Source organism: Perognathus longimembris, chromosome 22 (assembly GCF_023159225.1).
Source record: "Perognathus longimembris pacificus isolate PPM17 chromosome 22, ASM2315922v1, whole genome shotgun sequence".
Lineage (NCBI taxonomy): Eukaryota > Metazoa > Chordata > Mammalia > Rodentia > Heteromyidae > Perognathus > Perognathus longimembris.
The window spans coordinates 19957118-19968467 of record NC_063182.1 but is presented as its reverse complement, the minus strand read 5'-3'; the positions used below and the strand labels follow the sequence as shown (position 1 = coordinate 19968467).

Genomic DNA, 11350 nt, shown 5'->3' with positions numbered 1-11350 from the left:
CAGGATAAGTAGATGATAAACACAGGGAAAAACAAACATGTAAACATTGCCAATATAGAAACATAGTTGTCTCTTATAGATAGGCGTCTAGAAATGAATTGTGTGTGAAGGACCATATCATGAGAGTCACTTGAACTTTTAAATTGCTTTTGGATATTATACTTAGTTCACTAAAGTTGGGATTCTCATATTTTGTAGATTGATTATTTGTAAAATACAAATTGAATGGATTTTAAAATTTGTTTAGTACAGGGAAGACCATTTGAGGTCAAAGAAATGTTTCTGGAAGATATTTTAAGAACTACTGGATATACCAACAAAGAAATGTTAAAGTACAAGAAAGAAAAACAGCGAGGTAAGCTTTTTATTAAAAAAATATAAAAGAAATTACTGTCAAAAAATGGCTTCATTTTGCTCAAGGCTAGCACTCTACCACTTGAGCCATAGCGCCATTTCTGGCTTTTTCTATATATGTGGTGCTGAGGAATTGAACCCAGGCCTTCATGTATGGAAGGCAAGCACTTTACCACTAGGCCATATTCCCAGCCCTTAGAAATACTTAAGTTTTATGTTACGGAAACATAAAAGGATACTTGAAAGCGTTTTTCTCTGGTGTATGACTGTATAAAACTGTGTTAAACTCTGTACCCTGTACCTCTGCCCTGGTTTGTGTCCACAAGTTGTAATCTCTGTGGAGAGATTGAAAATGGATCCCAGAATTGACGAGATGGAATGTGTGAATCCAGTCTCCACTTGGGTTTAAGGAAGCCCCACTTGTAGGTGGCCGTGGGAAGTGGGCAGGGAGAGTTAAGATTGGCATCAGGAGGCTGGTGGTGCACACCTAACATGCCAGCAGCATGGGAAGTGTCAGTGGGGGAGGGTCACAGGCCAGGCTGTCCTGGGCATACACTGGAGTCCTTACTCGAAAAATAAAGAAAGGAGGAATTGTGGTGTAACTCCTGGGCATATACTTGAGACCTTATTGGAAAAATAATGAGAGAAAAAGGGAATGGTGGTAGGACGTAAGTGGCAGACCTCCTGCCTAGCAAGTGTGAGGCTCTGAGTTAAAAAAAACATAATAATGTAAGCAATAATGGGCTTACCTTTATAAAAATGGCACATTTTCCCAACTCTTGATATTGTTATGGGATTGCATTGGTACTTTTTAACACTATTTGCCTGTTAAAATGATGGTTATAATGACTTATACTATAGCTCTTTCCTTTGTCATTGGACTTGGCTTCAGGCTTTGATTCCTCTGCTTTATCACGTTGGACAGCTGTCTTAGCTTCTTTGGATTCTTCACTATTTCCAAGGGATGAGCAGTGCTCACTTTACTGGGAAGTATAGAATTGGCTATTTGGAAATTGTGAAACTTGTAGATCTTGAAACTTTTGAAATATTTACAGTGTATATCAAGCAACTCACATTAATAGTTTTCTGAAACAATGCATGACAATAAGTCATTGATTTAAATGTGGTATATAATACAGAGAAAAGTACTCTTAATTCTGCATTTACTAATTAGAAGTAAACCAGTTAACAAAAAATATATGTTTTTAGGCAGTTCCATGAGGTTCATTATAACAACCTTATTGAAATAGTCATTTTATATGTGTGTGTGCATATATATATATATATATATATATATGCACACACACATATATATATATATTTTAGTTTGATGTTTTTGAGAGCACTGGGGTTTGAGCTCAAGGCATTGTGCTTCTTAGGCAAGCATTCTACTATTTGAACTACACTCCTAGCCCCCTCAACATAGCCTAAAAAAGTAAGGAAAAAGAGTAAGACCAACTTTTACATCATATTTAAGTGATCCTATCACTTATTTTTTTTTTTTGCCAGTCCTGGGGCTTGGACTCAGGGCCTGAGCACTGTCCCTGAGCTTCTTTTTTGCTCAAGGCCAGCACTCTACCACTTGAGCCACAACGCCACATAACTTTTTCTGTTTAGGTGGTGCTGAGGAATCGAACCCAAGGCTTCATGTATGCAAGGCAAGCACCCTACCACTAGGCCACAGTCCCAGCCCCATCACTTAAATTTTTTAAACAGAGGAATACATTTTAATGAAGTAAAGAACTAATCTTAATTTCTTCTTTGGCACTCAATTTAGAAGAGAAACAACAAACCACACTCACAGAATGGTACTCAGCTCAAGAGAATACATTCAAACCTGAGTCTCAGAGGCAGAGAATCATTCCCAGCGTGAATGAAGAGTATGATGTCCTGGACGATGGTGGTGATGCTGTCTTTAGTCAGTTGGTGAGAACTTAACTGACCTCATGATGATATTTTGAGTGAAAATTATATGTTAACAAATACCTTATGAGCTGATAATTTTTTTTTACTTTGTAACTGAAAAGTAATGCTCTTAGTTTATCTTAGACTACAACATATTTTTCAAAACAACCTTTTCTTATTGTTATTTTGTTGGCTGGACATTGAAAGGAACTTGTAAGCACTCTACTCCTAAGTTATGTACACTCTGGTTCCAAACTTTGTTCTTAATGAAGAATTGTTTGTGAGCGTGAGAAAGTGTATAATATAGAGATGCTTACAGTTTTATACTAGTGTTTAAAGTTCTAATGCATACAAATTAATTATAACTAGTAGTTCGTGTCTGTGATCAAGGCTGTTTGAGAGGCAAAAAGCAGAAAGTGTAGTTTTGGAGCCAGCACAAGCAGCAAGTTCTCAAGGCCCCACCTCAAGGGCGTTGTGGTGTGTGCCTATCACCCCAGGTGCCATGAGAAGCTTCAATAAGAAGATAGTGTCCAGGCCAACTCCAGGAAAAACCTAAGACCTACTTCAAAAATAACCAGAGTGACAAGGGATGGGGTAGAGGCCAAGCTGTAAAGTGCCTGCCCAGCAAGAACAGAGTCTTCAGTTCAAATACCAGTACTGTCCTACCCCTGTTTCCCCCAAAAAAAGAATGCTTGAAAATTGTTTTTCAGTATAGGGAAAGTGCATTTGAGTATGATGAGTACTGTGACCACATAAACTAGTGGTTCTTAGGCCTGGCTCACCTTGTACCATCTGAGGAGGCTTTCAAGCCCCAAAGAGTCTGGCCCCTACTAGCAGAGATTCTGGTGTTTTTGAGTGAGACATGGTATCAGTATGAACTTAGGTGATGGATGCTGCTTTTGATGTATCTAGAAGAGGAAACCACTAGTCTGTAGGTACATCTAGCAATAGCTTGTCAGAAGCATGGTCTGTTAATTGATGTTGAGACTAGAATGTAGCTCTTGGTTTTCAAGCTTGTGCTCAGATAAAAGGTAAGTGTAAGAACAAGATGCAGTGTTGTGAATGGTAATGTCTGTTAGACGAAATGTAACTATTGCTGTAATGCCATTCAGTAATACCGTACAACACATATACTAACACAGTGCCATGTGGCACCATATGCCATATGGCTTCTTGTGGTCATTTTTCATTCTTTTCAAGCAGTTTGGTAATTCATAATCTTGTTATTTTTTTCTTTTTAAAAGACAGAAAAAGATGTGAATTGTCTTGAACCATGGTTAATAAAGGAAATGGACTCTTGTCTTTCCGACATATGGCTACATAAAGATATTGATGCCTTTGCTCAGGTCTTCCACCTTATTTTAACTGAAAATGTTAATGGTAAGTTTCCTGGATTTTTTTTATTGTTCTTGCTGGCATTTATGGTAGAAATATAGTTTAATGTAAGTTTTTATTTACAGTTAGTAATTTGTTTCTGGACTACTTATTTTAAATTTGTTAACTTAGTGTTGCCAGTATAGTTTCATGAGGTCTTTACATACATTACAGTTATTTACCAAAAAATACCTTTGTACTGTATTGTATACACACATACACATAAATACAAGTATTTTATATCTATATATCTATATGTAGGTCTATATATATTATATGATCTGATACCCCTACCCTATCCCTTGGGAAATATTTTTTTAGGTTTACAATGAGATTTATTATGTCAAAGGAAGAAAACAATGGGTATCTGGCTGGGCATTGTAGTTTGAACCTGTAATCTCAGCTAATTGGGAAGTAGAGATAGGAGGTTCAAGGCCAACTCAGGGAAAAGTTATTTGAGATCTCATTTCTAAAACAAGCTTGTCATGGTAGCACAGGCTTGTAGTCCCTGCTATTAGGGGTTACATTTAGAAGTATCATGGTCCAAGATCAGCACAGGATAATTAGGATGAAACTCTATCTGAAAAACAAAGTAAAAGCAAAGGAATTTAGAGGATGTCTCAGATGGAAGAGAGCCTCCCTAGCGAGAATGAGGTCCTCAATTCCATTTCCAGTACTGGGGAAAAAATAATTTGGTCATACTTTTTGCTCAGGATTATTCATTGAGTAAATGAAAGCTTTAGTTAATTTTATGAGCTCAAGTTCTAATTCACACGTATGTACATTGGGTCCTGTAATGTGCTTTCACTAATGACTTATCCTCGGCCTGGGGATACGGCCTAGTGGCAAGAGTGTTTGCCTTGTATACATGAAGCCCTGGGTTCGATTCCCCAGCACCACATATATAGAAAATAGCCAGAAGTGGCGCTGTGGCTCAAGTGGCAGAGTGCTAGCCTTGAGCAAAAAGAAGCCAGGGACAGTGCTCAGGCCCTGAGTCCAAGGCCCAGGACTGGCAAAAAAAACAAAACCCAAAAACTAATGACTTATCCTCATTTTCTTAGTTGATGATGGTGGATATTAATAACCAGGGTGAATTTCAGAACTTGGTAGCCTTCTAGGCAAAAAGGCAGAATGAAAGATCATAGAAAATCAGTACTGGAGTTGAGATGATAAATACTTTATTCATCCAAGCTTCTCAGCATTATTGTAATAATTATCAATCATTTCTTTTTGAAACATTTTCTGCTACTTCTGAAAATTCATACTTATGTTCTTTGCATTTCTCTGGATACAATTTGTTGGTTCACTTGGCAGAATATCCTGTTTTTTCAAGGCTGGCACTCTTGAGCTATAGTTCCACTTCTGACTTTTTGGTGGGTAACTGGAGATAAGAATGTCTCATGGACTTTATTGCTTCAGCTGGCTTCAAACCTTGATCCTCAGATCTCAGCCACCTGAGTAACTTGAGCCTGGCCCAAACACTTTTTGATTCACTCATCACCTTCCTACCTCCTTCCCAGCCTATTCTTTCCTTCCTATTTCCCTTAAAGTGAACAGGGACTGCCATTCATCTAGTTACTATGGCACTAGGCATAAAATCTGTCTGGACTTTGTAGAATCCATTAGCAAATCTTGTTGACTTTTCCCTCTAAAGGATCCTATATATGACTGCTTTTTACTTTCACTGCCATCATCCTCTTTTTTCAGACTTACCTATCTGGATACCCGTTCTATGGACAGTGCTGCCCACATTCAGGGTGCTGCCCACATTTGGGGTACATGTTTCCCAATCAGTTGTTGTCCCACCTGTCAGTCATCTCTGGAAGCATCCTCACAGCCATGCTCAGAAGTTGCCTTGTTAATCTCCTAGGAGACTGGTGTGATAATGAAGAGGTTTCTTATGCATTTGTGCCAAGTAGACTTTCAAGGATACAAACATATGAAGATTTGTTTTCTGAGCTGTCCTTACTTATTATTTCAGGTGTTCTTTCTCTATATGACTTCCTGTCCAGTCTCTTTCTGCTCTATTCCGCCTTCTTTGACTGTTTTAAAAAGCAGAGGTCCAGTTCTGAGTATAATCTCTTAGTGACCATCTTAGCCTATTGGTCTGAGTGTTATTTTGCTTGTATTAATTCAGTCTATGGGTATTATCTCTTTGCCAGTCACATTGTCCTACTGACTCATTGTATGTCTAGAAAGCCTAGTTCTTTTTCTTAAACATGATGTTATTAAAGTGTCCCCTTCAAGTACTTGCTGTTTTGGATTATTTTAAATATAGGTATTCCCTTTATTCCCTTAAAATGTTGTCTTATTGTTAGAATTTTCTTTTTCTCACTATTTCTCTTTAACAACTTCAAAAAATTGCAATTGCTTATTACATTGCAGACTCGGTTTTAAAATTTGATGGAATGGTTGTTGACTAGGCATTATGGTATGAGTTAAGAGGTTGTTCGTTGACATTGGGATATTGTGGTTGAGATATTATCTGATATAGCCTCTAGTCTGACAAACCTCTTCATAAGTAAATGAGGATCCTTTGGCACGTGGTGGTCTGTGTAAATGTGTTTTGGCTCCTATTGGTCTACTTTTATTGTATTGTATTTATTTATTTATTTTTGTTGTTGGTCATGGGCCTTGAACTCAGGGCCTGGGTGCTGTACCTAAGCTCTTTCACTCAAGGCTAGTGCTCTACTAGTTTTAGCCACAGCACCACTTCTGGCTTTCTAGTTGTTAATTGGACTTTCCTGCCCAGGCTAAACTTGAACTGCTATTTTCAGATCTCAAACTGCTGCTGCGCCGCTTCTTCTTCTTCTTCTTCTTCTTCTTCTTCTTCTTCTTCTTCTTCTTCTTCTTCTTCTTCTTCCTCTTCCTCTTCCTCTTCCTCTTCCTCTTCCTCTTCTTCTTGCATTCCTGAGCCTTGGACTCAGGGCCTGAGCACTGTCCCTGGCTTCTTTTTTGCTCAAGGCTAGCACTCTGCCACTTGAGCCACAGCACTATTTTCTGGCCATTTTCTATATATGTGGTGCTGAGGAATAGAATCCAGGGCTTCATGTATACAAGGCAAGCACTCTTGCCACTAGGCCATATTCCCAGCCCCTGCTCTTCTTTTTTTAAGAGCTTATTATTTTTTTTGAAAAATAACCTTAATTTTGAAGGGTCATATTTCATATTTTAAAATGCATGTACATGCTCATCTGTCTTTTGGATTTCTTTTTTTTTCCATTTAAATTCTTGACTTAGAAGACTTTAGCAATCTTATTTGAAAGTTCAGATATTTAAAGTCAGACACACTATAAGTTTTCTTGTCTGTTTTAATTACATTGATGAACTTTAGGTAATTAACAATCATTGCTCCTTCTCCAGCCTTCCAAAGACCATCTTTAACTCCATCTTTTTTTTTTTTTTGGTGCCAGTTCTGGAGCTTGAACTCAGAGCCTGGGCATTGTACCTGGGCTTTTGGGCTCAAGGCTAGTGCTTGAGGCTCATCTATTGCCTACTGGCTTTTCTAAAGATGGTTACTTGGTGATAGGCGTCTCATGGACTTTATGGCCTGTATGGCTTTGAACCTTGGTCCTCAATTCTCAGCTTCCTGAGTCACAAGGATTACAGGTGTGAGCTACTGGTACCTGGCTTACTCCATCCTGTTTTTACAATGGCTTCTTAGTAACAGATTCGCTTGGATGATATGACACAAGGATTATTTACTTCTGTGTAAAATGAGGCAAGTCTCAGTTTAATGCTGACAGCTAATTCTACATTACATTCTTTAAAAAATTAAATAGGTTAAAATAATTGGGATCTTTACCAGTTTATCTTTTCCTTCCTATAGTTGATTATAGACATAGTGAAACCAGTGCAACAGCCCTGATGGTCGCTGCAGGACGAGGCTTTACAAGTCAAGTAGAGCACTTAATTAGTATGGGAGCCAATGTTCATAGCAAAGCATCAAATGGCTGGTAAGTCTGGAATGCACCCATTCTTTATCTTTGCAGAGTCTGTCTTTATATAGAAAAGTATCACGTAGTAATTGTTGGTACATCTCTACTTAAGTGAGTAAATAGTTTTGAGAGATTATTCATAATTTTGAGAAAATTATTTTTCAGTTTAATGTCTTTGAACTTTGACAGGATGGCTTTAGATTGGGCTAAACACTTTGGACAGACTGAAATTGTGGATCTTCTAGAATCTTACAGGTAAAACTTCTTATACTATTGTGAATTTATTTTCTTTAAAAGAAAACTGAGTTGGCGCCAGTGGCTCACGCCTGTAATCCTAGCTACTCAGGAGGCTGAGAACTGAGGGTCACTGTTCAGAGCCAGCCTGGGCAGAGAAGTCTGTGAGATTCTTATCTCCAATTAAGAAAACCAGAAGTGGCACTGTGGCTCAAGTGGTAGAATGCTAGACTTGAGTTGAAGAGCTCAGAGACAGCAGCCAGGCCCACAGTTCAAGCCCCACAACCGACACAAAAGAAGGAGGGGGAGGAGAGAAAAGAAAAAGAAATCTTAGCCATGTAAATCATAGAATGCATAAATGTAGTCTACTGACAGGCATATCCAGTGATTTTTTTTCTAAGTAAGTCATTTCTCTGTTTTTCTTAGTTTATAAGTTCTATTATGTCATTGTGTGTGTGTGTGTGTGTGTGTGTGTGTGTGTGTGTTTGTTCGTGTTTTTGTTTGTGCCAGTACTAGGACTTGAACTTAGGGCCTTCTCAATCTCAGCTTTTTTGTTTGTGGTGGTCTACTACTTGAGCCATGCCTCTAGTTCTGGCTTTTTGCTCATTAATTGGAGATAAGAGTCTCATAGACTTTCTTGACTAGGATGGCTTTGAACTGTGATCCTCAGATCTCAACTACCTGTGTAGCCAAGATTATAGAGACTGGTTTTATTTTTTATTTTATTGTGAAAAATCAGGAGGGTAATTTCCATTTAAGCATGGTAAATATAGCCCCTGTATTTATATGTATTTGTATCTGTGTTTCCTCTAACCTCACTAACAATGATGATGGATAAAAATACAAGCTGTAAACTGACAGATGGAGGAAGTTTTGCAACTGTTGGAAGCAAGGGATGTTTACATGATTAGTAGATGGGCAGTCAGTGAGCAGGACTAGCAGAACTGGAACGCTGATGGTGCCAGTAAGAAACAAAAATCCATTTTAGTTTGAGAACTCCTTAGCTACTTATTCTAAGATACTTCAGATGAAGCACTAAAAGAAGGATTAAAAAGATCAGTAGAGTTGGTTAAAGTTCTGAGGAAAATGAAGAGCTCCAAATCCCCCACTTCACTGCTGTCAGATGACATTCCTCCCCAGGCCTAGGTGGGAGAAGGGAGGTGTATTAAAAATGAAGCCACACAGGCTTTGGACTTGGGATTATCAGGTACAGTAGGAAAGTAGGGAGAGGTATCAAACAGCAAAGGAGTTTTAAGTGAGTATCTGCAGTCTGAAAGTTGAAATACCATTCACTCCTTTTCCATTCCATCCACTATCACCTTTTCCTCATTTGAGGTTCATGTTCTTGAGCAGAAAACTTAAGAATTCTGTCCTGACAAATAGATCAAAGTGCAGCAAAAGTGGTAAGACTTACAGGATGCTTGGCATCCTATCAATGAAATGACTACCTGTAAGTTGGATAACTCAACAGTCCTTACCTGTGTACTTGGAAGTTTTGGGTGCTTTACTGGCAAATGAACAAACTATTAAGGATTGGTCACTAAGACACCTGAGAGGCACCTATACATCAAGCAAATGAAACATGTGACAGTAGCAGCAGTATACCTTGGACTGGAACTTGGATAAAACTAAGCATCAGTGACCAGAATAAACTTTTTAAAACTATAGTAAAAAAATATTGCCTTCATGAAATAAAACCAGTAGGCTGTTAAAGGAGCATTCTGCTTTCACTTTCACAGCTCTCTGTCTTCTGCCTTTAGATCATTTTCCCTTTCCCTTTCCTCTTCCTCTCTCTCCCTACCCCTCTCTTTCTTCATTATTTGGCCTTTTGACTGTGGCCATGCAAATGTCTAGAAAGGAGTATTGTGGTTCTCAACTGATGACAGATGTTAACTACCTTTCCCTGTGCATATAGGTAAGTATTATTTTTCCTTTGGAGAAGTATCTACAGATTGCAATTTTCTTTCTTTCTTTTTTTTTTTTCCAGTCCTGGGGCTTGGACTCAAGGCCTGAGCACTGTCCCTGGCTTCTTTTTGCTCAAGGCTAGCACTCTGCCACTTGAGCCACAGCGCCACTTCTGGCCATTTTCTGTATATGTGGTGCTGGGGAATCGAACCCAGGGCCTCATGTAAATGAGGCAGGCACTCTTGCCACTAGGCCATATCCCCAGCCCCAGATTGCAATTTTCTAAAAGCACGTATTGCTGAATTTTACATGAAGAATATCTTTGAAACTAAAATGTAAATCATATTACAGCATATTATATTATTTACCCTCCTTAGATGCATTGTATATTTGAAAGACATAAAGAGAAGCGTTGCCTATAAAAGTTATTAGTCTGTGTCAAAAATACTGAGTTGTGTCAGGCACTGCTGGCTCACACCTGTAATCCTAGCTATTCAGGAGGCTGAGATCTGAGGACTGCTTTTTGAAACAAGCCCAGGCAGAAAGGTCTCTTGGAGACTTTTATCTCCAATAAACCACTCAAAAACTGGAAGTGGTGCTATGGCTCGAGTGGTAGAGCACTAGCCTCACTAGCCTTGAGTACAAAGAGGCTCAGGACCAGCATCTACCCAGATCCTAAGTTCAAGGCCCACAACTGACAAAAAAAAATTTTTTTAAAATACGGACTCCCTCTCTCCCTCCCTCCCTCCGTCCCTCCCTCCCTCCCACCCTCCCTCCCTCCCTCCCTCCCTCCTTCCCTCTCTCCCTCCCTCCTTCCCTCCCTCCCTCCCTCCCTCCTTCCCTCTCTCCCTTCCTTCCTTTCTTTTCTTCTTTCTTTCTTTTTTAGTGCTTCATTGGAGTTTGGCAATCTAGATGAAAGTTCTCTGGTCCAAACAAATGGAAATGACCTCAGTGCAGAAGACAGAGAGCTCCTGAAAGCTTACCATCACAGTTTTGATGATGAGAAGGTAGACTTGGATTTGATCATGCATCTTCTATACAACATCTGTCATAGTTGTGATGCTGGTAAGTAAGTTCTGTCTCCCAAGAACTGGATCCAACTGGGAGTGTCTTTGTTTGGACATTAGTGTTGGACTGTACAAAATTTTCTATAATTGCATTGAAAACAGTACATTGAATTATTGTCATTCATGACAGTTTATCAGTGTTTGAAAACACTTGAAGTAATTCTATGCAATTAGTTCTTTCAATTGCTGTTCACTTCATAAGATTTAATCATAATAAAAAATATGCTTCTCCAAGGTGCGGTCCTAATTTTTCTGCCCGGATATGATGAAATAGTTGGTCTCAGGGATCGCATCCTGTTTGATGACAAGCGGTTTGCTGACAATACACATAGGTAAAATCTAAGCTTTATACTTATTGCTTCAAATAACAGACTTGAACTGTAGTACATTTTCTCTTCCAATTGTCAATAGATATCAAGTCTTTATGCTTCATTCAAATATGAAAACATCTGATCAAAAGAAGGTATTAAAAAACCCACCTGCAGGTGTTCGAAAAATAGTAAGCTTCATAAAATCTTTTTTTTCTATTTTTATTAGTCACATTCCATTTTCATATTAATCATAAAGTAATTT

At 38.6% G+C, this 11350-nt stretch overlaps 1 pseudogene; it reads left to right on the top strand.

Annotated features, from left to right (window-relative positions):
* The first annotated feature begins 225 nt into the window (after positions 1-225).
* The window catches only part of LOC125339940, a 32006-nt pseudogene continuing 20881 nt past the window's right edge, over positions 226-11350 (top strand).